We start from the raw sequence: 24,247 nt of genomic DNA on the forward strand, positions 1-24,247 counted from the left end.
GTAAGTCTTTGCATGGATAGGGGGGCACAAGGGGGCACGGGTGGGCAAGGGGCACGGGTGGGCACGGGGGTCGCGATTCATGGGGGATGGAATTGTGGGTCAGTCACGGGGGGATCAGGAGTCATCGTGGGGATACGCGATTGTTGAGAGGGAGGGTCAGGGGTCAGAGGATCGGGGTCAGGGTTGGAGGGTCGGGGTCAGGGTCAGAGGATAGAGGTCGCAGGATCGGGGTCGGCAGATCGGGATCGGGGTCAGAGGGGGAGGATCAGGATCAGGGGGTCGGGGTCGGAGGATCAGGGTTCGGGGTCGGAGAATCGGGGTCAGGGTCGGGGGGGAGGATCGGGGTCGGGGGGTAGGGGGGTCGGGGTCAGAGGATCGGGGTCAGGGTTGGAGGGGGAAGATCGGGGTTGGGGTTAGGGGGCTTGGGGTCGGAGGATCGGGGTCGGGGTCAGAGGGGGAAGATCTGGGTCGGGGTGGGAGGATCGGGGATGGGGTGGGAGGATCGAGGTCAGGGTCGGAGGGGGAGGATCGGGGTCGGAGGGGGTCGCGGGTCCGCGATCGGAAAGGGTCCCCGATCGGGGGGGGGAGGGGGGAGGGAGGGAGGGGGGAGGGAGGGGTTGTGGGTGTGTCCACGATCATGTGGGGGGAGGTTGGTGCAGGTAGGCTTGTTGGGCCTGGGGGAAGCACTCCAGTTCCTCCGGGCCCACAAGCTATGCCTTTCTAGGCACTTACCTGCAGTCTCAGGCCTTCTTGCCTCCTTTCACGTGGCATAAAACAGAAGGCCCGGGAATCCCGGCCCCCCAGGGTTGAAATGGGGAATTAGTTAAAAATGGAGGCCTGACGCCTCCTTGAAAGGCTTTAAGGCCCGACCCGCCTCCTAGGAGTGGGTTGACCGCCCGCCCCTCGTCCCGCCCCCATGAAAACCGGAAATGGGTGGGTTGGAGGCGGGTCTGAAATGGTGGCAATTTTCACTGCCCCCCCCCCTGCCCCTAATCCACCCGTTTTTTACTTTTAAAATCAAGCCCATTCAGTCCCTCAGTGAAAGACTATGAACAGTGGGAGATATACAGCACAGTGCCACTGGCTGACACATGAGTCTCTAGGACGCTAGCAATTTCGCCATCTCACAGGAAGACTTACACCCTTTTGTTCTGGGTTCATAGGATAAGTAGTTTGGAGTGGGCAATGACAAGGGTAAAAAAGCCCTCATCCTACCCAAGATATTCCAAGTCTTTGTGGATTATGGTTTGAATGCAGAGTGAACAGCATGCCAACATCCATTTTGGATGCAGTAATATACTGGATTAGTAAGAACAACAACAACAACAGTAATCCAGAGGCCTGGACTAATGATGTGAATTCAAATCCCACCATGGCACTTTGAGAACTTGATTCCGTTTCTTTTTTAAATCAGCAAAAAAGTCTTTATGAAGCTATCGGATTGTCGTAAAAATCCGACTGGTTCACTTATGTCCACTAGAGAAGGAAACCTGCCGTCCTCACCTGGTCTGGCCTAGATGTGGCTCCAGTCCTACACCAACGTGATTAACATAGGAACATAGGAACAGGAGTAGGCCATTCTGCCCCTCGTGCCTGCTCCACCATTTGATAAGATCATGGCTGATCTGTGATCGAACTCCATATACCTGCCTTTGGCCCATATCCCTTAATACCTTTGATTGCCAAAAAGCTATCTATCTCAGATTTAAATTTAGCAATTGAGCTAGTATCAATTGCCATTTGCGCAAGAGAGTTCCAAACTTCTACCACCCTTTGTGTGTAGAAATGTTTTCTAATCTCACTCCTGAAAGGTCTGGCTCTAATTTTTAGACTGTGCCCCCTACTCCTAGAATCCCCAACCAGCGGAAATAGTTTCTCTCTATCCACCCTATCTGTTCCCCTCAATATCTTATAAACTTCGATCAGATCACCCCTGAACCTTCGAAACTCTAGAGAATACAACCCCAATTTGTGTAATCTCTCCTCGTAACTTAACCCTTGAAGTCCGGGTATCATTCTAGTAAACCTACGCTGCACTCCCTCCAAGGTCAATATGTCCTTCCGAAGGTGCGGTGCCCAGAACTGCTCACAGTACTCCAGGTGCGGTCTAACCAGGGTTTTGTATAGCTACAGCATAACTTCTGCCCCCTTGTACTCTAGTCCTCTAGATATAAAGGCCAGCATTCCATCAGCTTTATTGATTATTTTCTGCACCTGTTCATGACACTTCTATGATCTATGAACCTGAAATCCTGAGTCCCTTTGGACATCCACTGTTTTTAACTTTTTACCATTTAGAAAGTAAAACTCTTCATTCGCCTCAGAAGTGGCCACTCAGTTGTGTCAAGTCACTACCAACAGTTCAGGAAGAAGGCCCGCCACCAAGGCAACTAGGGATGGGCAATAAATGCCGGCCTTGCCAGCGACACTCACATCTCAAGAATAAAAAAAAGATACAAAAGTCCTGCAAAGGAGCATTTTGACATACCATGTAAACCATCTGTAGAATATTGCTTGCCTGTGCAAGATGTCATCTCACTGCACAAGGTAAAGTTCAGGTTTGGCATATTGCAGTTCATGGGTCTCTAACACCTACTTTTATATATTGCAGATTCTACAGAATTTTTTTCCACAAAGTCCCAGAAAAAGCAATGAAATGAATGACTTTTTTTTTTGGTGGTATTGGCTAAGGGTTGAATGTTGGCCAATGGGGACAGTGGGGAAACTCTCTGCTCTTCTTCAAACAGTGCCAACAGATCTTAAACATCTATCTGAAGGATCAGATCAGGCAGGCGGGACCTCAGTGTTACATTTTATCTTATGAGCGGGTTATTCTGCATCTTTGAACCAGGATGGTTATGCCTGAGATTGTGCACATTGTCCCGTGCTAGTGCCGATGCCAGTGGTCGATGTGGTGATTGTGGTAAACGGTGATGGTTGTACTAGTTACAGTGGTGCTGATAGTGATGGCACACTCGGGGCTGGATTCTCCTCTTCGACGCAGAGTAGCAGCGGGGGTGGGACTTCTGCCTAGCCTTCAGACTCCACCTGAGCCCGATCCATTTTCCCTGGTCAGGGATCATCGAGTACACATGGCAAGCTCCTGGTGGGATTCCTGCCACTAACAGGGAGTCCACTACTGCCAGGTCGCAAAATCCCAGTGGTTCTTGAAGGGGGTGCAAGGCAGATTCACCAAAATGATATGGGGAGCTAAAAGGGTTAAATTATGCGGACAGTTTGCATAGACCAGGCTTGTATTCCCTTGAGTATAGAAGATTAAGGGGTGATCTAATTGAAGTGTTTAAGATGATTAAAGGGTTCAATAGGGTAGATAGAGAGAAACTATTTCCTCTGGTGGGGGAGTCCAGAACAAGGGGGCATGACCTTAAAATTAGAGCTAGGACGTTCAGGTGATGTCAGGAAGCACTTCTTCACACAAAGGGTAGTGGAAATCTGGAACTATCTCCAACAAAAAGCTGTTGAGGCTGGGAGTTAATTGAAAATTTCAAAACTAAGATTGATAGATTTTTGTTAGGTAAGGGTATGGTGGATGGAGTTGAGGTACAGATCAGTTATGATCTAATTGAATGGCGGAACAGGCTCGAGGGGCTGAATGGCCTATTCCTGTTCCTATGGTTCTGCAGTGCCAGAAGAGGTAGCTGGGCATTTAAAGGGGTGGTAGAACCCCAAAGATCAAGGGAGCTGCAGCCTTGTGGGCCTCAGCAGAGACCAAGGCCTACAAAGGTGATTGGGGACCTCTCTGCAGGACGCCTGTACTCGGCCCTCTCCATCTATAACCTGACCTCGGGGCCTACCCCCAGCCTACTGCTGCCTTCCACATGGCAGTGCCAGGACGTGGCGGTAACTGGGACCGATGGGAGGGAAATGGGACAAGGATAAGGGCTCCGCGACCTTGCTGGCGTTTGCATGCGGCAGGCAGGGAAAGGGCAGCTAGCAGCAGTCCTGGTGGGGGCGGGGAAGGGGAAACTGAGGTCGGGGCGGTGAGGCACCAGTAGGCCTCACTGCCTGATTTTGCCTCATTCTCTGCCATCAATCAATCCAACTTTGGGCAGGATTGCAGAGGAGAATCCAGCCCACAGTGTCTTGATTAGAAATAAGCATTGTATTTTATGCAGGCACACAAACACACACGTACATCTAGATACCATGACTAGCATCGGTTGCACTGTCATTAATCACTCACCTATCAACTCCCGGTGAAGACTCAATGGAACAGCTATCAGCAGCCTCAGGATGCAAGATCTTCCCAGTGCCTCTTGGTTGAGCACCCGGTTGAATTTGCTTCTTTGTCGCAAATTTCTTGACTTCACTGAATCTTTTCGGACATTCTTTTGTGATGAGCGACTTTGTTCAGTTGCTCACCGACCTCTTTTATACCATTCTGCTGAGTCTACGATCTCATGGATTCACGACGCTGCCAGTGATGTCGGCCCCTTCTCCAGCACCTCCTTCACAACTAATTCAACGTCCTGTTCTGCGAATACTGGCTTACGGGATCTCTTGGGCAAAAATTTAATCTCGGCAACATTATACCACGAGCGTGATCCAGGGTCAAGTACTCCATTTTAAGCTATGTAGACTGAGTAAACCAATTATTGAAAATGTGTTATGATTCCACAGCTGAACTTACTCCCAGTGGTAAATAACATGTGAAAAAGCTAATCTTAGGTTGTCTGCTTGTTCTGGCAGTGAAGGGTTGATAATAAAGCTGCCTATAAGGGCCCAGAAAATATATGGGGTTGTCCAATTAACCCTATTCTGCATTTTGTTTTGGAGCCAAACGTTTGGCATGTCTTGGAAATACGAAATATGGCATCCTTTCCTGTTTTTAACAACCTTGTAAAAAAAAAAGGGACAAGAAGATAAATAGAAATGAAATGCATTTCTTTGCGTTTGATAGACTGTTTCTCCAAAGGCTTGGCAAAGTCTGAGGCTTTCGTGCCTCACCTTGACTCACTCGTCTTGTTACTTCTTCAGTCGAGCAAGATTGCTTGTGATTTTCTGTCACTTTTTTGTTTAGACACCCATGTGATTTCTGACAGCAATTCAAGTGAAATTGCATGCATGCCTAAAAATAGCACCACAACAGGACTGCACAGTGAGATAAGCAAGAAAGCTGGGCCAAGCAGTCGCATAGAAGAATCATAGAATCATAGAAAATTTACGGCACAGAAGGAGGCCATTCGGCCCATCGTGTCCGCACCGGCCGAAAATGAGCCATTCAGCCTAATCCCACTTTCCAGCACTTGGTCCGTAGCCTTGTAGGTTACGGCACTTCAGATGCATATCCAGGTGCTTTTTAAACATGATGAGGGTTCCTGCCTCTATCACCCTCTCAGGCAGTGAGTTCCAGACCCCCACCATCCTCTGGATGAAAAATTTTTTCCTCAGCTCCCCTCTAATCCTTCGACCAATCACTTTAAATCCATGCCCCCTGGTTATTGACCTCACTGCTATGGGAAATAGGTCCTTCCTATCCACTCTATCTAGGCACCTCATAATTTTGTACACCTGAATTAAATCACCCCTCAGCCTCCTCTGTTCCAAAGAGAACAACCCCAGCCTATCCAATCTTTCCTCATAGCTAAAATTCTCCAGTCCTGGCAACATCCTCGTAAATCTCCTCTGTACCCTCTCTAGTGCAATCTCATCCTTCCTGTAACGTGGTAACCAGAACTGTACATGTACTCAAGCTGTGGCCTAACCAGTGTTTTATACAGTTCCAGCATAACCTCCCTGCTCTTATATTTTATGCTTCAGCTAATAAAGGAAAGTATCCCATATGCCTTTTTATCCACCCTATCTACCTGTCCTGCTACCTTCTGGGATTTGTGGACATGCACTCCAAGGTCCCTCTCTTCCTCTGCAGCTTTCATTATCCTCCCATTTATTGTGTATTCCCTTGCCTTGTTTGCCCTCCCCAATTGCATTACCTCTCACTTCTCCGGATTGAATTCCATTTACCACTTTTCTGCCCACCTGACCAGTCCATTGATATCTTCCTGCAGTCTACAGCTTTCCTCTTCACTATCAACCACATGGCCAATTTTTGTATCATCTGCAAACTTCTTAATCATGCCCCCTACATTTAAGTCCAAATCATTAATATATACCACACAAGGGACCTAGTACTGAGCCTTGCGGAACCCCACTGGAAACAGCCTTCCAGTCACAAAAGCACCCGTCAACCATTACCCTTTGCTTCCTGCCACTGAGCCAATTTCGGATCCAACTTGCCACTCTCCCTTGAATCCCATGGGCTTGTACTTTTTTGACCAGTCTACTGTGTGGGACCTTGTCAAAAGCCTTGCTAAAATCCATGTAGACTACATCAAATGCTCTACCCTCATCAACCCTCCTTGTTACCTCCACAAAAAATTCAATCAAGTTAGTCAGACACAACCTTCCCTTAACAAATCCATGCTGACTGTCCTTGATTACTCCATGCCTTTCTAAGTGACAGTTTATCCTATCCCTCAGAATTGATTTCAATAATTTGCCCACCACCGAGGTTAGACTGACTGGCCTGTAATTACTCAGTCTATTCATCGCTCCCTTTTTAAACAATGGTACAACATTAGCTGTCCTCCAATCCTACAGCACCATGCCTGTATCCAGTGACGATTGGATAATGATGATCAGAGTCTCTGTTATTTTCTCCCTTACTTCTTTTAACAGCCTGGGATACATTTCATCCGGGCCTGGTGTTTTATCTACTTTCAAAGATGCTAATCCCCTTCATACTTCCTCCCTCACTAAATTTGTCCCATCCAATATTTCACACTCTTCCCCCTTAACTATAATGTCTACATTGTCCCTCTCTTTTGTGAAGACAGATGTAAAGTGTTCATTAAGAACCAAAGCAACTTCTTCTGCCTCCACACATAGGTTACCTTTTTGGTCTGTAATAGGCTCTGCTCTTTCCTTAGTTATCCTCTTGCTCTATTTATAAAACATCTTTGGGTTTTCCCTGATTTTACTTGCCAATATTTTTTTATGCCCTCTCTTTGCTTTCCTAATTTCCTTTATAATTTTACCCCTGCACTTTTTAATACTCCTCTAGGCTTTCTTAGCATTGAGCTCTCGGTGTCTGACATAAGCTTTCTTTTTCTGCCTTATCTAACTCTTTATGCTCCTTGTCATCCAGGGGGCTCTAGATTTGGCAGCCCCACCTTTTTTCTATGTGGGAACATGTTTACTCTGCATTCCTTGAATCTTCCCTTTGAATACCTCCCACTGCTCTGACACTGATTTACCTTCAAGTAGCTGTTTCCAGTCCACCTTTGGCTAAATCACTTCTTAGCTTAGTAAAATTGGCCTTTCCCCAATTAAGAACTTTTACTCCTGTTCTATCTTTGTCCTTTTCCATAACTATGCTAAATCTAACTGAATTATGATCACTACCACCAAAAGGCTCTCCCACTGATACTCCTTCCACCTGCCCAGCTTCATTCCCTAAAACTAAATCCAGAACTGCACCCCCTCTTGTTGGGCTTGCGATGCACTGGCTAAAAAAAGTTCTGAATGCAATTTAAGTATTTTGTGCCCTCTATACCCTTCACACTGTTAATGTCCCAGTTAATATTAGGGTAGTTGAAATCCCCTATTACTGCCCTATTGTTTTTGCACTTCTCAGAAATTTGCCTACATATTTGCTCCTCTATCTCCCTCTGACTGCTTGGGGGTCTATAGTACACTCCCAGGAGTGTGATTGCCCCTTTTTTGTTCCTTAGCTCAACCCACATCATTTGATGATCCTTCTAACATATCATCCCTCCTCACAGCTGCAATTGTTTCTTATGACATGATAAACAGGCAAGAGCTGCCGGACATTTTGTACACGGATGGATAACATGAAAAAGCAAAAAGAGGAAGATTGAGAGAAAGAAATGAAAGAAAGCAAAAGCAAGGAAGAGAAGAAAATAAATCATTACTCCTCAGCTCTACAATAACTGTAAATTGATTTACTTCATTTGTGATCTAACCTAACTGCTTATTTGGATTGAATTCATATTTTGCTTGCTTAAATTAATAGTATGTAGTCCTACTTATTGACTCTAAAAGTAGCCCTGGCTCAGTTGGTAGCACTCTTACCTCTGAGTTAGAAGGTTGTGGGTTCATAGTCCCACTCCAGAGACTTGAGCTCAAAATCTAGCTGACACTTCAGTGCAGTACTGAGGGAGTGCTGCACTGTCAGAGATGCCGCCTTTCAGATGAAATGTTAAACTCAGGCCCTCTTTGCCCTCTCAGGTGGATGTATAAGATCCCGTGGCACTATTTTTCAAAGAAGAGCAGGGGAATACTCCCCGGTGACCTGGCCAATATTTATCCCTCAACCAACACCACTAAACACAGATTATCTAGTCATTTATCTTATTGCTGTTTGTGGGACCTTGCTGTGCACAAATTGACTGCCGCGTTCCCTACATTCCCTACATGACTACGCTTCAAAAAGTCCTTCATTTACTGTAAAGTGCTTTGGGACATCCTGAGGTCGCGAAAGGCGCTATAGAAATGCAAATCTTCCCCCTTCCTTTATAAAAGTATTATATAATAAGTTTTTAATCAGTAATTTTAAAAAACCACACTCAAGTCATAGGTTAGCGCAGATTTAGTTAGTTTTAGTGCAGTCCCAGTATTTTCAGGCAAAATTATACAACTACACTGATGAGATTGAGACAGTGATTGGGTCACATCTATGACCCAGTGTGTAGGCGTGGGTGTGGGTGGCCCATCAGGACAGTAGCTTACTCATCACATCTGCTACTGAAGCTTAGAGCCATCCATCCTCAAGTGAAGACTCGAGTTATCTTTTCTTCATGCAGCATAAATCGGATACACAGGAGAAAGATTTGCTCAAAATAAACCATTTGTGTGGCCTCAGAACGCCAAAGAACCTGTGATCTATTTTTTCCTTAAATTTCGAGTCCCCATTTTGGATTTTAGGTATGTTTGAGGAAATACAAAAGCAGTTACAGATTTTTCTTTTAATAAATCTTCAGGTTCATCTTTTTGCTCATCCCAAGAACAAGGATGCTATTGCAAAGTCTAAGTCAAAGCCAGTGTCCCTGCCTCACCCTCTCCCCCCACCCCCCACCCCCACAAACGATTTTCAACTGCCTGCCGCCCGTTTTTCAGCCATGAAACAGACAGCCGTCAGTTGTAATTTGCCCGCCGAAGTCTCAGAATGTAGAGCTGAGACAAGGGCTCACCATCCTACACAACAGGCAGGAAATGCTTCAGGCTGCAATTCAAACAGGTGAATTAACGAGGAACTCAAGATTTAGCTTTATGAAGGGAAATATCAGTGTAAAGGAAATTTACACGGTAACCGACTTATCACCGATGTTTCATAGATACGGTATTCTGATACTTCTATCACCTTGCATTTACACTTGTATCATCTCCCTGCTGAGTGCCACTTTTGTAGCTCAGACCAACCCACAGTTTCTCTAACAGGGTAGAAAGCTGGCAGGACTGCAGGGGAGTCACAGAGACCTGACTGGGCTGAGGGAGAGTAACAGAGACCTGACTGGGCTGAGGGAGAGTAACAGAGACCTGACTGGGCTGAGAGAGAGTAACAGACACCTGACTGGGCTGAGGGAGAGTAACAGAGACATGACTGGGCTGAGAGAGAGTAACAGAGACCTGACTGGGCTGCGGGGGAGTAACAGAGGCATGACAGGGCTGAGGGAGAGTAACAGAGACCTGACTGGGCTGAGGGAGAGTAACAGAGACCTGACTGGGCTGCGGGAGAGTAACAGAGACCTGATTGGGCTGAGGGAGAGTAACAGAGACCTGACTGAGCTGAGGGAGAGTAACAGAGACCTGACTGGGCTGAGGGAGAGTAACAGAGACCTGACTGGTCTGAGAGAGAGTAACAGAGACCTGACTGGGCTGCGGGGGAGTAACAGAGGCATGACAGGGCTGAGGGAGAGTAACAGAGACCTGACTGGGCTGAGGGAGAGTAACAGAGACCTGACTGGTCTGAGAGAGAGTAACAGAGACCTGACTGGGCTGCGGGGGAGTAACAGAGGCATGACAGGGCTGAGGGAGAGTAACAGAGACCTGACTGGGCTGAGGGAGAGTAACAGAGACCTGACTGGGCTGCGGGAGAGTAACAGAGACCTGACTGGGCTGCGGGGGAATAACAGAGGCATGACAGGGCTGAGCCAGGAGTAATATGCACGATGGGTGCCTGACTTGACAGAGCAAATTGCAGTTTCACTGTTCCAATGGAGAGTTGCTCTCTGCTTTTCAAAACAGCATGGTTGAGTCTTGCCAAGTTCTCAGTTACATTTCAAGAGAGCATAACCTGAGCTTCATTCGGTGTCTGTGTACAGAAAAAAATGAATAGTTTATACATTATCAATACAACATTGCTTCTGCAATTAAATTTGTTTGGTTAACTTGGGAAATAAACACCTAAGCTATTCTTATTTCACAAAATGTTGCCTATTTTCTCATGTGGCCATTCTGCTCCATGAGGGGATATCCATGTAAACTAAATAAACTGCATATTCTTATTCTTCTAGCTTACAGTTTACTGCATTGCCTTGGAGGTTATTTCAGATGAATTGCTGTATTTAGCTGCTATTGACAAAACATCACTATGTATGAAAGTGTATTATTCGAATTTAATGCATGTGCGCCAGGGGAACTTCTGTAAATTTAGTATCACGAGAGATACAATGACAGTCAGAAGCATGGCAGGCTTTAGTCTGCTCTATGAAAAGGCAAGGTATTGCTATCAAATATATTGGGTTGGATTTTGCTGGAAAAATAACGGCCTGTTAATGACGTCGATAATATGCAAATCGGCCAGCAAGTTCAGGGGATTAAGAGATGCACCGTGAGTTGTGAATCTCCAGATCTTGCTGGTTGATTTACGTCGCTCCGTCATTTGCTTCGCACAAACGGCATCTCGCCCTTAGTCTCCCCGTTAGTTTTAAGAACTTGCTGGATTTGCACATTAATTGCCCATTAAACTCGCCACAGAAAGTTAAGTTTGATAATTAAGAGCATAGGTACCCTTTTACCAACGTGATAATTGTTAATGCCAATCAGCCTCTCTGGCCCAGAAAGGGAACTATTTAAACTGTGGACTCTCATCCCTTCAGGTGGTAAATTTTAAAAACATCAAATTTTTCTTACTTTTCCTTTCTGTCCCCTTTTTCTCTCTCTCTTAATCCAATCTTTCATTCCCTCTCTTTATTTCTCTTTCTGTACCTGATTTGACTCTAATTCACCCTTCTTTTCAGTCCTTCCTCTGTTTATTTCTCAATCCTGAAATCTCACTGGTTAAGGAGATACACTGTTGGCCCCACCGTTCACCAAGGTTCCAGGTGCCCCATTGCCCTCGCTGCCCCATTATCAGACTCCCGCTGGATGGTCTCCACTAGAATTAACATTGCCAATGGTATTTTTAATCACGGAGCTAGTTCTATAGTGCAATGAGCCACTGCGGCTGAAAATGCACGGAGCAGCCATAATGCTGTGACTTTTTCACAAAGCAAATTACCTCAAGGGAGAGACACAAGTCACAAATACAACCTTGCAAAAACTTAGTTCCTGTCCTTAATGATGCTTCAAAGCAACTTTGCTTAGCTCTGCCACCTCCACTTCCATTTACCTGCTGTTTCAGAACAAAAAGCATTATTTGGTTCCCAATCAGGAGGAGCATTTTAGACATAGAATCATAGAAGTTACAACATGGAAACAGGCCCTTCGGCCCATCATGTCCATGTCGCCCAGTTTATACCACTAAGCTAGTCCCAATTGCCTGCACTTGGCCCATATCCCTCAACACCCATCTTACCCATGTAACTGTCCAAATGCTTTTTAAAAGACAAAATTGTACCCGCCTCTACTACTGCCTCTGGCAGCTCGTTCCAGACACTCACCACCCTTTGAGTGAAAAAATTGCCCCTCTGGACCCTTTTGTATCTCTCCCCTCTCATCTTAAATCTATGCCCCCTCGTTATAGACTCCCCTACCTTTGGGAAAAGATTTTGACTATCTACCTTATCTATGCCCCTCATTATTTTATAGACTTCTATAAGATCACCCCTTAACCTCCTACTCTCCAGGGAAAAAAGTCCCAGTCTATCTAACCTCTCCCTATAAGTCAAACCATCAAGTCCTGGCAGCATCCTAGTAAATCTTTTCTGCACTCTTTCTAGTTTAATAATATCCTTTCTATAATAGGGTGACCAGAACTGTACACAGTATTCCAAGTGTGGCCTTACTAATGTCCTGTACAACTTCAACAAGACATCCCAACTCCTGTATTCAATGTTCTTACCAATGAAACCAAGCATGCCGAATGCCTTCTTCACCACCCTATCCACCTGTGACTCCACTTTCAAGGAGCTATGAACCTGTACTCCTAGATCTCTTTGTTCTATAACTCTCCCCAACGCCCTACCATTAACGGAGTAGGTCCTGGCCCGATTCGATCTACCAAAATGCATCACCTCACATTTATCTAAATTAAACTCCATCTGCCATTCATCGGCCCACTGGCCCAATTTATCAAGATCCCGTTGCAATCCTAGATAAACATTCGTCACTGTCCACAATGCCACCAATCTTGGTGTCATCTGCAAACTTACTAACCATGCCTCCTAAATTCTCATCCAAATCATTAATATAAATAACAAATAACAGCGGACCCAGCACCGATCCCTGAGGCACACCGCTGGTCACAGGCCTCCAGTTTGAAAAACAACCCTCTACAACCACCCTCTGTCTTCTGTCGTCAAGCCAATTTTGTATCCAATTGGCTACCTCACCTTGGATCCCATGAGATTTAACCTTATGTAACAACCTACCATGCGGTACCTTGTCAAAGGCTTTGCTGAAGTCCATGTAGACCACGTCTATTGCACAGCCCTCATCTATCTTCTTGGTTACCCCTTCAAAAAACTCAATCAAATTCGTGAGACATGATTTTCCTCTCACAAAACCATGATGACTGTTCCTAATCAGTCCCTGCCTCTCCAAATGCCTGTAGATCCTGTCTCTCAGAATACCCTCTAACAACTTACCCACTACAGATGTCAGGCTCACCGGTCTGTAGTTCCCAGGCTTTTCCCTGCCGCCCTTCTTAAACAAAGGCACAACATTTGCTACCCTCCAATCTTCAGGCACCTCACCTGTAGCTGTCAATGATTCAAATATCTCTGCTAGGGGACCCGCAATTTCCTCCCTAACCTCCCATAACGTCCTGGGATACATTTCATCAGGTCCCGGAGATTTATCTACCTTGATGCGCGTTAAGACTTCCAGCACCTCCCTCTCTGTAATATGTACACTCCTCAAGACAGCACTATTTATTTCCCCAAGTTCCCTAACATCCATGCCTTTCTCAACCGTAAATACCGATGTGAAATATTCATTCAGGATCTCACCCATCTCTTGTTGTTCCGCACATAGATGACCTTGTTGATCCTTCAGAGGCCCTACTTTCTCCCTAGTTACTCTTTTGCCCTTTCTGTATTTGTAGAAGCTCTTTGGATTCTCCTTTGCCTTATCTGCCAAAGCAATCTCATGTCCCCTTTTTGCCCTCCTGATTTCTCTCTTAACTCTACTCCGGCAATCTCTATACTCTTCAAGGGATCCACTTGATCCCAGCTGTCTATGCATGTCATATGCCTCCTTCTTCTTTTTGACTAGGGCCTCAATCTCCCGAGTCATCCAAGGTTCCCAACTTCTACCAGCCTTGCCCTTCACTTTATAAGGAATGTGCTTACCCTGAACCCTGGTTAGAACACTTTTGAAAGCCTCCCACTTACCAGACGTCCCTTTGCCTGCCAACAGACTCTCCCAATCAACTTCTGAAAGTTCCTGTATAATACCATCAAAATTGGCCTTTCCCCAATTTAGAATTTTAACTTTTGGGCCAGACCTATCATTCTCCATCGCTATCTTAAAATTAATGGAATTATGATCACTGGTCCCAAAGTGATCCCTCACTAACACTTCTGTCACCTGCCCTTCCTTATTTCTCAAGAGGAGGTCAAGTTTTGCCCCCTCTCTAGTCGGGCCATCCACATACTGAATGAGAAATTCCTCCTGAATACACTCAACAAATTTCTCTCCATCCAAGCCCCTAATGCTATGGCTGTCCCAGTCAATGTTGGGAAAGTTAAAGTTCCCTACTATTACCACCCTATTTTTCTTGCAGCTGTCTGTAATCTCCTTACATATTTGCTCCTCAATTTCCCGTTGACTATTTGGGGGTCTGTAGTACAATCCTATCAAAGTGATCTCTCCCTTCTTATTTTTCAGTTCTACCCATATAGACTCAGTGGGCGAACCCTCGGATATATCCCCTCTCACTACTGCCGTGATGTTCTCCCTAATCAAGAACGCAACTCCCCCTCCTCTCTTACCTCCTGCTCTATCTTTCCTATAGCATCTGTACCCTGGAACATTGAGCTGCCAGTCCTGCCCCTCCCTTAGCCATGTTTCAGTAATAGCTATAACATCCCAGTCCCATGTACCCATCCATGCCCTGAGTTCATCTGCCTTGCCCATCAGACTTCTTGCATTGAAATAAATGCAGTTTAATCTGGACTTCCCTTGGTCTTTGCCCTGCTTTCTCAGACCATCTGTTCGGTCATGTTCTGTACACTCTCCCTTACTGCCTTTTGTTTCTGTCACCACTTTACTTCCCACTGACTTCCTGCATCGGTTCCCATCCCCCTGCCACATTAGTTTAAACCCTCCCCAACAGCACTAGCAAACACTCCCCCTCGGACATTGGTTCCAGTCCTGCCCAGATGCAGACCGTCCAATTTGTACTGGTCCCACCTCCCCCAGAACCGGTTCCAATGGCCCAGGAATTTGAATCCCTCCCTCTTGCACCATCTCTCAAGCCACGTATTCATCCTAGCTATCCTGTCATTCCTACTCTGACTAGCCCGTGGCACTGGTAGCAATCCTGAGATTACTACCTTTGAGGTCCTACTTTTTAGTTTAACTCCTAACTCCCTAAATTCAGCTTGTAGGATCTCATCCTGTTTTTTTACCTATATCGTTGGTACCTATATGCACCACGACAACTGGCTGTTCACCCTCCCCCTCCAGAATGTCCTGCAGCCGCTCTGAGACATCCCTGACCCTTGCACCAGGGAGGCAACATACCATCCTGGAGTCTCGGTTGCGTCCGCAGAAGTGCCTGTCTATTCCCCTTACAATCGAGTCCCCTATCACTATAGCTCTGCCACTCTTTTTCCTGCCCTCCTGTGCAGCAGAGCCAGCCACGGTGCCATGAACCTGGCCACTGCCACCTTCCCCTGGTGAGCCATCTCCCCCAACAGTATCCAAAACGGTATACCTGTTTTGGAGGGAGATGACTGCAGGGGACCCCTGCACTGCCTTCCTACTCTTCCTCTGTCTGTTGGTCACCCATTCACTATCTCCCTCAGTAATTTTTATCTGTGGTGTGACCAACTCACTGAACGTGCTATCCACGACTTTCTCAGCATCGCGGATGCTCCAAAGTGAGTCCATCCGCAGCTCCAGAGCCGTCAAGCGGTCAAACAATAGCTGCAGCTGGACACACTTCCCGCAGGTGAAGGAATCAGGGATACAGGAAGGATCCCTGAATTCCCACATCCCACAAGAGGAACATAACACGGCTGTGGGATCTCCTGCCATGACTTAACCCTTAAGTTAGCTTAACAACAACTACAATGTCAAGAGAAAAAAAAAGGAAAGAAAAACTACTTACCACTCCCTTTAAGGAGTTTACTCCTTTAAATTATTCTTAATTTAGAGAATGTTAACTTCACTAGGGACTTTGATTCACTAAAAAAAACGCTACTTGCTATAAGACCTGCAGACCTTCCCTTTCTTTTTACTTTAGTTACTGTCGAAAAGTAGAAATACTCACCTGAACCAACTCACCAATCAGGTGCCTCCCCTGTGTCGCGTCCCTTTCTGATTCCTGACGTCACTTCGAACTCCGTCGCAGCTCCCTCTGCTCTGAAATCCCGCCTTTTTATGGGACGCTCGCTCTGCTCCGCTCCTCTCAGCTGTTCTCAGCGCTCTGAAATCCCGCCTTTTTATGGGACGCTCCCTCTGCTCCGCTCCTCTCAGCTGTTCTCAGCGCTCTGAAATCCTGCCTTTTTATGGGACGCTCCCTCTGCTCCGCTCCTCTCAGCTGTTCTCAGCGCTCTGAAATCCCGCCTTTTTATGGGACGCTCCCTCTGCTCCGTTCCTCTCAGCGCTCTGAAATCCTGCCTTTTTATGGGACGCTCCCTCTGCTCCGATCCGCTCCTCTCAGCTGTCTCGGGAGTGGTTGGAAAAGAATGTAACATAGGACAAACTAGGGCAATGGGGTCAAGATATGCAAAAGGAAAATAACTTGAAGAAAATATATTTTGTCAACCTCAGAACAGCAGTTTATTTGGTAAATTGAAGGGTTATTCCTCATAATTTATCTCAAGAAAATAATTATGTAGAATTTTCGGTGGTAACATAGTTTGGCATTGCTTGTCATTGTCAAAGTTAAATTGTCCTCTTTGTCTATTTCTCTGTCACGCAGTTTCCACAGAATTGTATATTGTTTTATGACAAGGCCTTAATAACATATAGCCAACTAGACTGAAAAAATTTCAAACGGAAAAATGATCAACCCTAAGCATTGCTGAAAAGAATTTTGGAATTCCCCTCCTTCTCTTGCAGGTTAAACACCATCAGCTCAGGAGCATGATGTAGTTATCATATTGAAGACCAGCTGAAATTACCTCATGCCTGTCAGCAAAATGTCAGTTCAAGCTTGGGAAATTATGTAATTATCCACCATTTAAGAGTATTTTTGATTGATTATAAACATAACTAATAGCCCAATGCTTATTGCAAATATAGATCATAGTACTTTAGAGGTCACTTTGCTAATTGTTGCTTGGAATGTCAACTTAAAGGGAACCTTTCCCCAGGCTGATTGATTGCTTGTACAGGCTGCAACATTAATTGATTTTACTGAACATCCAAGTGAGAACCAGTAAAACTAGTGAACTGGGCCATTTGATTTGTTATCAATTAGAATTCAGAGGAAGTTTAATAGGAGCAATTGGGTAAGAGGTTAAATAGTGATCTCATTGGAAACCTGCACTAATTCTCAGAAATATGTTCAAGATTATGAGTATCTTCTAATTAGGCTTAGAACAAATGATCACCAACAGAAATAAAACTCGGCCCCTTAATTCCCAAATACATTCTGTTGCTTCAATCACATTATGTTAATCTGGTCGGTGAGATGATCATCATCAAAGAAACAAAAAGAGAAGTTAGGAGAATTTTTTTTTAACGCAGAGGGATTTTAGGTCAAGCAATACCCTACCAAGAGCGGTGGCAGATGCCTAATCTATAATGGCTTTTAAAGAGGAAGTGGGTAAATATTTGAAAAAGAAATGTTTGAACAGATAGTTATGCTAAACATTTACAAATCACTGGTTAGGCCCCAGCTGGAGTATTGTGTCCAATTCTGGGCACCGCACTTTCGGAAGGATGTCAAGGCCTTGGAGAGGGTGCAGAAGAGATTTACCAGAATGATACCAGGGATGAGGGACTTCAGTTATGTGGTGAGACTAGAGAAGCTGGGATTGTTCTTCTTAGGATAGAGAAGCTTAAGGGGAGATTTAAAAGAAGTGTTCAAAATTCTGCAAGGTTTTGATAGAGTACATCAGGAGAAATTGTTTCTACTGGCAGAAGGTTCGGTAATCAGAGGACACAGATTTTAGATAACTGGCAAAAGAACCAGAGAGGAGTTGAGGAGAATTTCTTTCACACGTCAAGTTGTTATGATCAGGAATGCAGTGCTTGAAAGGGTGTTGGAAGCCGATTCAGTAATAACTTTCAAAAGGGAATTGGATTTAAACTTGAAAAGTGACAATTTTCAGGGCCTTGGGGAAAGAGCAGGGGAGTGGGACTAATTGGATAGCTCTTTCAAAGAGCCGGCACAGGCACGATAGGCCAAATGGCCTCCTTCTGTGCTATATTATTCTATGATTCTTTGATATGGGGAAAGGGCAGGGCAACGCGGCAAAATGGCTGGCTTTTACAGAGGGCCTTCTTCTGTGCTGTAAAATCATATGGCGGGGAACTCCCTTGGAACTGCTCCCACTCTGCCAGCGTTACTTCGTTGGAGGTGCACCAGAAACCCTGTTCATACACGTAAAGGGGAATTCCGCTGCACATCTGGAGAAATAATGCCGGTGGGCCAGAGTGGAGCAGCTCCGAAGAGTTTCCCGGCCAATGATTCCAATCTAATTTCTGGTGAGTGCACTGTGGCTTCAATTTTCATGGTAAGGGAAAGCCAACAGGAGTGTGGACACCGTACTAACACTAAATAGGTTGAAAATTTAATTTGAAGAGTTCCTGGGGAGTTTTTAACATACGAGCCTTACTGGCAGGAAAGGATCAGTTGGTTCATCAAGCTTGCCCCACACTCATGATGGCTGGAGCATCAGGAACAAACACTTCCTAAACCCCACCCTCAGCCATGTAATCCCCTGGAAGAGACCAAAAAACAGAGGAAGAAACCAGGGCCGTTATGTAGTCCTCAATGCTGTTCAAAGGTCTACTTCAATGCAGACCACTAGACGTTGTAAACGAGTGCCCAGCACCAGGATGTGGTTGGAGTAGGAATGGATGAGGCTGCGGCCTCTCAGGCAGATGCCACATCTAGCTTCTGCAGCAGCTCCCCTCTCAATAACAGGAGATGTGGCAGAAAGCTTATATGACCAGGCGGCTACCATAGCAGAAGATGTGGTGGAGCCAGTCGGAAAGCCATCTCCTGACCTAGCCAAGAGTCATCTCAATCCCAAGAGGCTCCCAATGACATCTAGCAGCCAGCCGCCTCACTTACTCTAGCCACTGGGGGAGCACCAAGTAGGAACACTAGGAGCTACCCGACACTCTCACCAAGGGGAAACATCAGAACAATAAACACTGGCCACATACACAAATTACCTACAGGATAGTAAATTTGGTTACACTTTATTTCAATTGCGTCATGGGAGTTTTCTTAGGATCGTCTAGAATAAGGTAATAGCAGTTGAGAGGAGTGGCATCCATGACAGGTGAACAGTGCAGAGGCCAATAAAGAAAGAATTTGCATTTCTATAGCACCTTTCAGGACCTCAAGACTTTCCAAAGCACTTTACAGCCAATGAAGTACTTTTGAATTGTAGTCACTGATGTAGGAAACGCGGCAGCCAATTTTCGCACAGCAAGGTCCCACAAATAGCAATGAGATAACGACCAGATAATCTGTTTTTATTGATGTTGGTTGAGGGATAAATATTGGCCAGGATACTGGGGAGAACCCTCTTGATCGTCTTCGAAATAGTGCCATGGGATCTTTTACGTCCACCTGCGAGAGTATACGGTTTAATGTCTCACCCAAAAGACGGCACCTCCAACAGTACAGCACTGCAATGAAGTGCCAACCTGGATTTTCTGCTCAAATCCTTGGAGTGGGATTTGAATCCACAACTTTCTGACTTAGAGGTGAGAGTGCTACCACTGAGCCAAGGCTGACCCTAATGATGCTGAGGATACATTTGGTCAACCACATGTGAAGCACAGTTAATGCATTTTACAGAAAGAGCATTTAAGTAAAGCCTGAGCAATGAGAGCCTGATCTATGGCTTTTGCCACCTACAAAGCTGGTTCAACACTAACCTCCTTGTCTCGTCTGCAAGTGGCTGTCCTTCTTTGTCTGCTCTCTGCTTATGCCTCTTGAGCTAAAACAGTTGTGGAGCATGCAGCAGGTTACATTGATATTGAAGACCCTGCCAGGGATGTATTATAAGATGCCTCTGATCTCTTCACACACCTGTACTGCTGATTCAAGATGCTGATTGTGGCTGAATAGCCCTTGTTGTATCTGCAGTCAGCTGCTGTTCATAATTTTCTAAGAGGAGCTGGGAACCAGCTCTGAAAAGGATAGCTTAGGTCTCCTAGGAGTCCCCCTTGCAGTCTTCTTTCTCCATTAAATAATCCTGCACTATGCATTATCTTAAAATGAAAGTATTGTAGCTGCCAGGGAAGTGGACATTCACATGCGTGATCCTATTTTAATGGTCACAGAGGACTTGTACAATAATGGAGTGGTCCATTAACAGAATGGGGTTGTATGCAGGGGCCTATAAGGCACATGGATGCCATTAATGGCACCCTTGACTTTGGGGAATCCTACTATCCAAATAAAAATGTACAGCCTCTCATTGTTCTCCCGATTGCCAATGTAGAAAGTGATGAAATTGTACACCCTTGGTGAACAATGCATCAGTCCCTGCTTGATACATCTGTGAACAGCAAGTTGATAGCTATCATCAATTTGGCAGCCACTGGCAGTGCCAGTGGAGGTTGGCTAGAGGCCCTATTCTAGGAAATGGCCCTACTCTGTCACTGCCTCACTAGTGATAAGGGGGCTGCAAATGTACTTTTCCTCTGACAATCCAAAGAAGAATTGCCTCTTCCTGTAGATACAGCTTCATGAGTAAGGACAGGTAAGGTGCAATGTGACCTGCCTTGTATCCCTTCTTTCATCCATTTCTTCTTCCTTCAGATAAAATAAAAAAAGAGAGGAATCACCAATGGGGAACAATTTGCAAAATTATAACTGCAACAACTAAAAATTTGGCAGCTAAAACTTTTGGCCAAAAACATCAAAGAATAAGCAACAACAACTTGCATTTATATAGCACCTTTAACGGAGGAAAATGCCCCAAGGTGCTTCACAGGAACGTTATCAGACTAAAATTGGCACCAAGCCAAAGAAGGAGACATTAGGACAGGTGACCATAAGCTTGGTCAAAAAGGTAGGTTTTCAGGAGCATCTTAAAGGAGGAGAGAGGTAGAGAGGTTTAGGGAGGGAAAACAGAAAAAAAACACTGAAAATAACACTCCTTACAAAGCAAACAAAAAATGCCACTTACTGCAATTCTTCTCAAAGCACATTGGGCCCACCTTTCATTGCTTACTTCCTACCATTTATCTATGACTGCACAGATCCAGCTAGTGGAGCCCTCCGTTCACCTTGTCAGCTCTTTGCATGGGTTCAAGTTTTTGAGGTTGCATGTATTAGTAACTGAGTAGGAGACAAGACATAATAGGACCAGGGATGGCACGAGCCCTGAACTTGGGAGTGGGCAGGGTGTCCCACTGGACTGTAGAGGACAGTCCTCCATTTCCTCACTTCCTCAATAAACACTTCCATTGCTTGCTTGTTGAATCTGGTCTTTCTGCCATCAGCACCTTACCCTAAATGATTCAGTAACCCTGGTCAGCTCACCCCTGTAAAATGCAAGCTTTAAATTGCCTCCTCAAGCCATGGAACAGTTGTTTCCGTTTATCAAATCCTTTTAAAACGTCTATGTGATCATTGTTTGAGATATAAATTGCTGCTTATATTTCTCTCGTGCTGCAGTGTGGCCTTGCATAATAAGCATACAATAGGCTGTTACTCTTATGCCAGAATGGCACAGGATAAGATGGTAATGATGGTTGGACACAGAGGGGGAAAAATTGGATAAGGCCCGTTTTTGGGTGTAGGTAGCGTGATGTGCCATTACCCCACGCCCAATAGCCCTGCGCAGGCAGGACGCAAGTTTCAGCCCACCAGAGGACTTACCTACAATCAGCATTCCATTCCAGGCCTTGCACGTGGAATCAATGCAATTCACACTGGCTGTTGGGGAGGGGGGTGTGCAAGAGGCCCTCCAGACATATATCCAAAAGGCAGTGGGAGGCAGCGGGGGACGAAGTCAATGCCAGGTGCACAGCATCATGAACATGGATGGAGTGCAGGAAGAAGTTCAATGCTTTGACATGAATGGTCAAGGTGAGTGAGATCAACTGTCAAGTGGTGTCTCCTACCAACTGCACCACGCACGACACCCCCATCACCCACATACCAACAAACTCTTTCCATCAGTACTCAACTCTTCCAATCAGATGCTTCCTCTCACCCTCACACATTACCACTGTTGCAAGCCACCCTCCCACAACTCACAGGCCACACGTACTAGCTATTCAACCATGACAGGCACATCACCCAGACACACGTCCCACTTTCTTTCAGGAGAAGGTGGCGCATATCAAGAGGCAGCAAGTGGCAGAGGCATTTAGCGCCTCGAGCCCGTTCCAATGTTCAATGAGATCATGGTGGACCTGTGACCTAACTCCATATACCCACCTTAGCTCCATATCACTTAATATCCTTAGTTCACAGAAATCTATCAATCTCAGATTTAACATTCACAAGTGAGCTAGCATCAACTGGTGTCTGCAGAAGAGCGTTCCAAACGTCTCCCACCCTTTGCGTGTAGAAGCATTTCCTCACTTCACTCCTGTACGTCCTGGCTCTAAATGTTAAGCCATGTCCCCGCGTCCTAGTATTCAAGTCTAGGAGACCTCCAAAAACATTTATAAATGTCTTGGCAGCCAGAAGCAATAATCCAGCCACTAACCTGTAAATCCTGCATGGTCCCTTTAAATAGCACTGGTTGGGGTCCTCCAGGCACTCTTAGACACGTTCAGATGGTCGGGGTTAAGACTGTGCGTAGAGTTGAGCGTTAAGTCCCAAAATGGTGTCTATCACTTTAAATCAGCGTTGCACACTGATTAAAGCCATTTTCTCCCTACTTTACATGATTCCAGTGTTCATTATCTGCGCCTGCGCTAACTCCTATACCAAGATGGCGTCCAGTGTACGTCACGCTGGTAATGTGCGTGCGTAAGCAAGACCCCATCTTGGATATCGGAGAGGCAATTTAGCGGCGAAACAACGGGCACTACACGGCCCAATTTAGCGCCCAGAATGCTTTACAGGTTATGAGGATACACTTTGTTGCTTGCATACTCGGGGGCAGGTATTTAATGTTTAAAGTTGTACCTTAACTTCACTTTAGCGGCTTTCTTCAGGTCAACCATCTTCTTCCAGACCCGTCTCCAGGTCCAGTGAGTCGCTGGGCATTGCGTTTACTCTCTCACATACCTTCTCCTTCATTTTTTGAACGAGTCACTTGTGGGGAGGGTGTCCTACTGTACTGTACAGGACAGTCCTCTGTTCCCTCACCTCCTCAATAAGCACTTCCATTGCTTGCTCATTGAATCTGGTCTTTCTGCCATCTGTATCTTACCGTAAAATGATTTAGTAAACCATGCCTACTCACATCTGTGAAAATGAAAGTTTTGAAATGCTTCTTTGAGCCATGTAACAGCTGTTTCCATTACAACCAGTTCTGATACTCTGTTGGTCGGCCTGATGTAGTGAAGTTACATGATTTACATTTGCAGCAAAAAAACCCCAACATCATAGGTTAACTAGCAGGAGAGAATGCTCCCTGAATGTTTCAGTAATTGGCAGTTTTAATCCCAACCAGTACTCTGACAGCAGTTTCTGGGCTAGAATTTTGGATGTCAATCTTATTTATATTATGATTATAAAGTAACTTATTTATGTAACGTTTATTATGTGCTTTGTGATTGAAGATCCAGTTAGTAGGTAATTTCAAAATTCCAGTGCCACTGATAACTAACATTAGATGAAAACCTCGGTAATTCATCAACAATTAATCCAGGTAGTCAATGCCAGCTTTTTCAGCGCATGTCATCCAACACAAATGGGTCAGTACGATATATTTATACCAGCGCCTATTGCACAGTTTGAAAAAAATAAGGCCCCATTTTTAAAAGAAAGAAGAAAGAACTTTCATTTATATAGCACCTCTCACAACCACAGGATGTCCCAAACCACTTTACAGCCACTGCACTTTAGTGTGGAATAATGAAAATTCGAGTATCTTCATTTTTCTTATTATTGCAAACTCCCTTTCTGAAACAATATGCGCCAACATCTCACATAAGTGTATTTATAAGGTGCAGATAGGTCGTTAGTCACGTAATGTCACGCAACGTTAGAAATCTCATCCACAGAAACATGTCTTATTGGCAAGGAAGTCTCTCCAGAAAATAATTTGACCCATTTGTTTGCAAATCTCTTGTTGCATCCTGTCAAGAGCTCATCAGTGCGGTTAGACGACTATCATGAGCTCCCCTTGATTCCAGACGCAATTTCTTTTGTAATCTGGCAGCAGCTGAAACATTATTCACTTCAGGTCATAGCTGCCAGAGACTGGTGAGGCTCATTATTTCTGAGTAATTGGAGGACAGTAATTAAAGTTTTAAAAAAAACAATTTAACC

The sequence above is a fragment of the Heptranchias perlo genome, chromosome 2 (genome assembly GCF_035084215.1).
Source record: "Heptranchias perlo isolate sHepPer1 chromosome 2, sHepPer1.hap1, whole genome shotgun sequence".
Lineage (NCBI taxonomy): Eukaryota > Metazoa > Chordata > Chondrichthyes > Hexanchiformes > Hexanchidae > Heptranchias > Heptranchias perlo.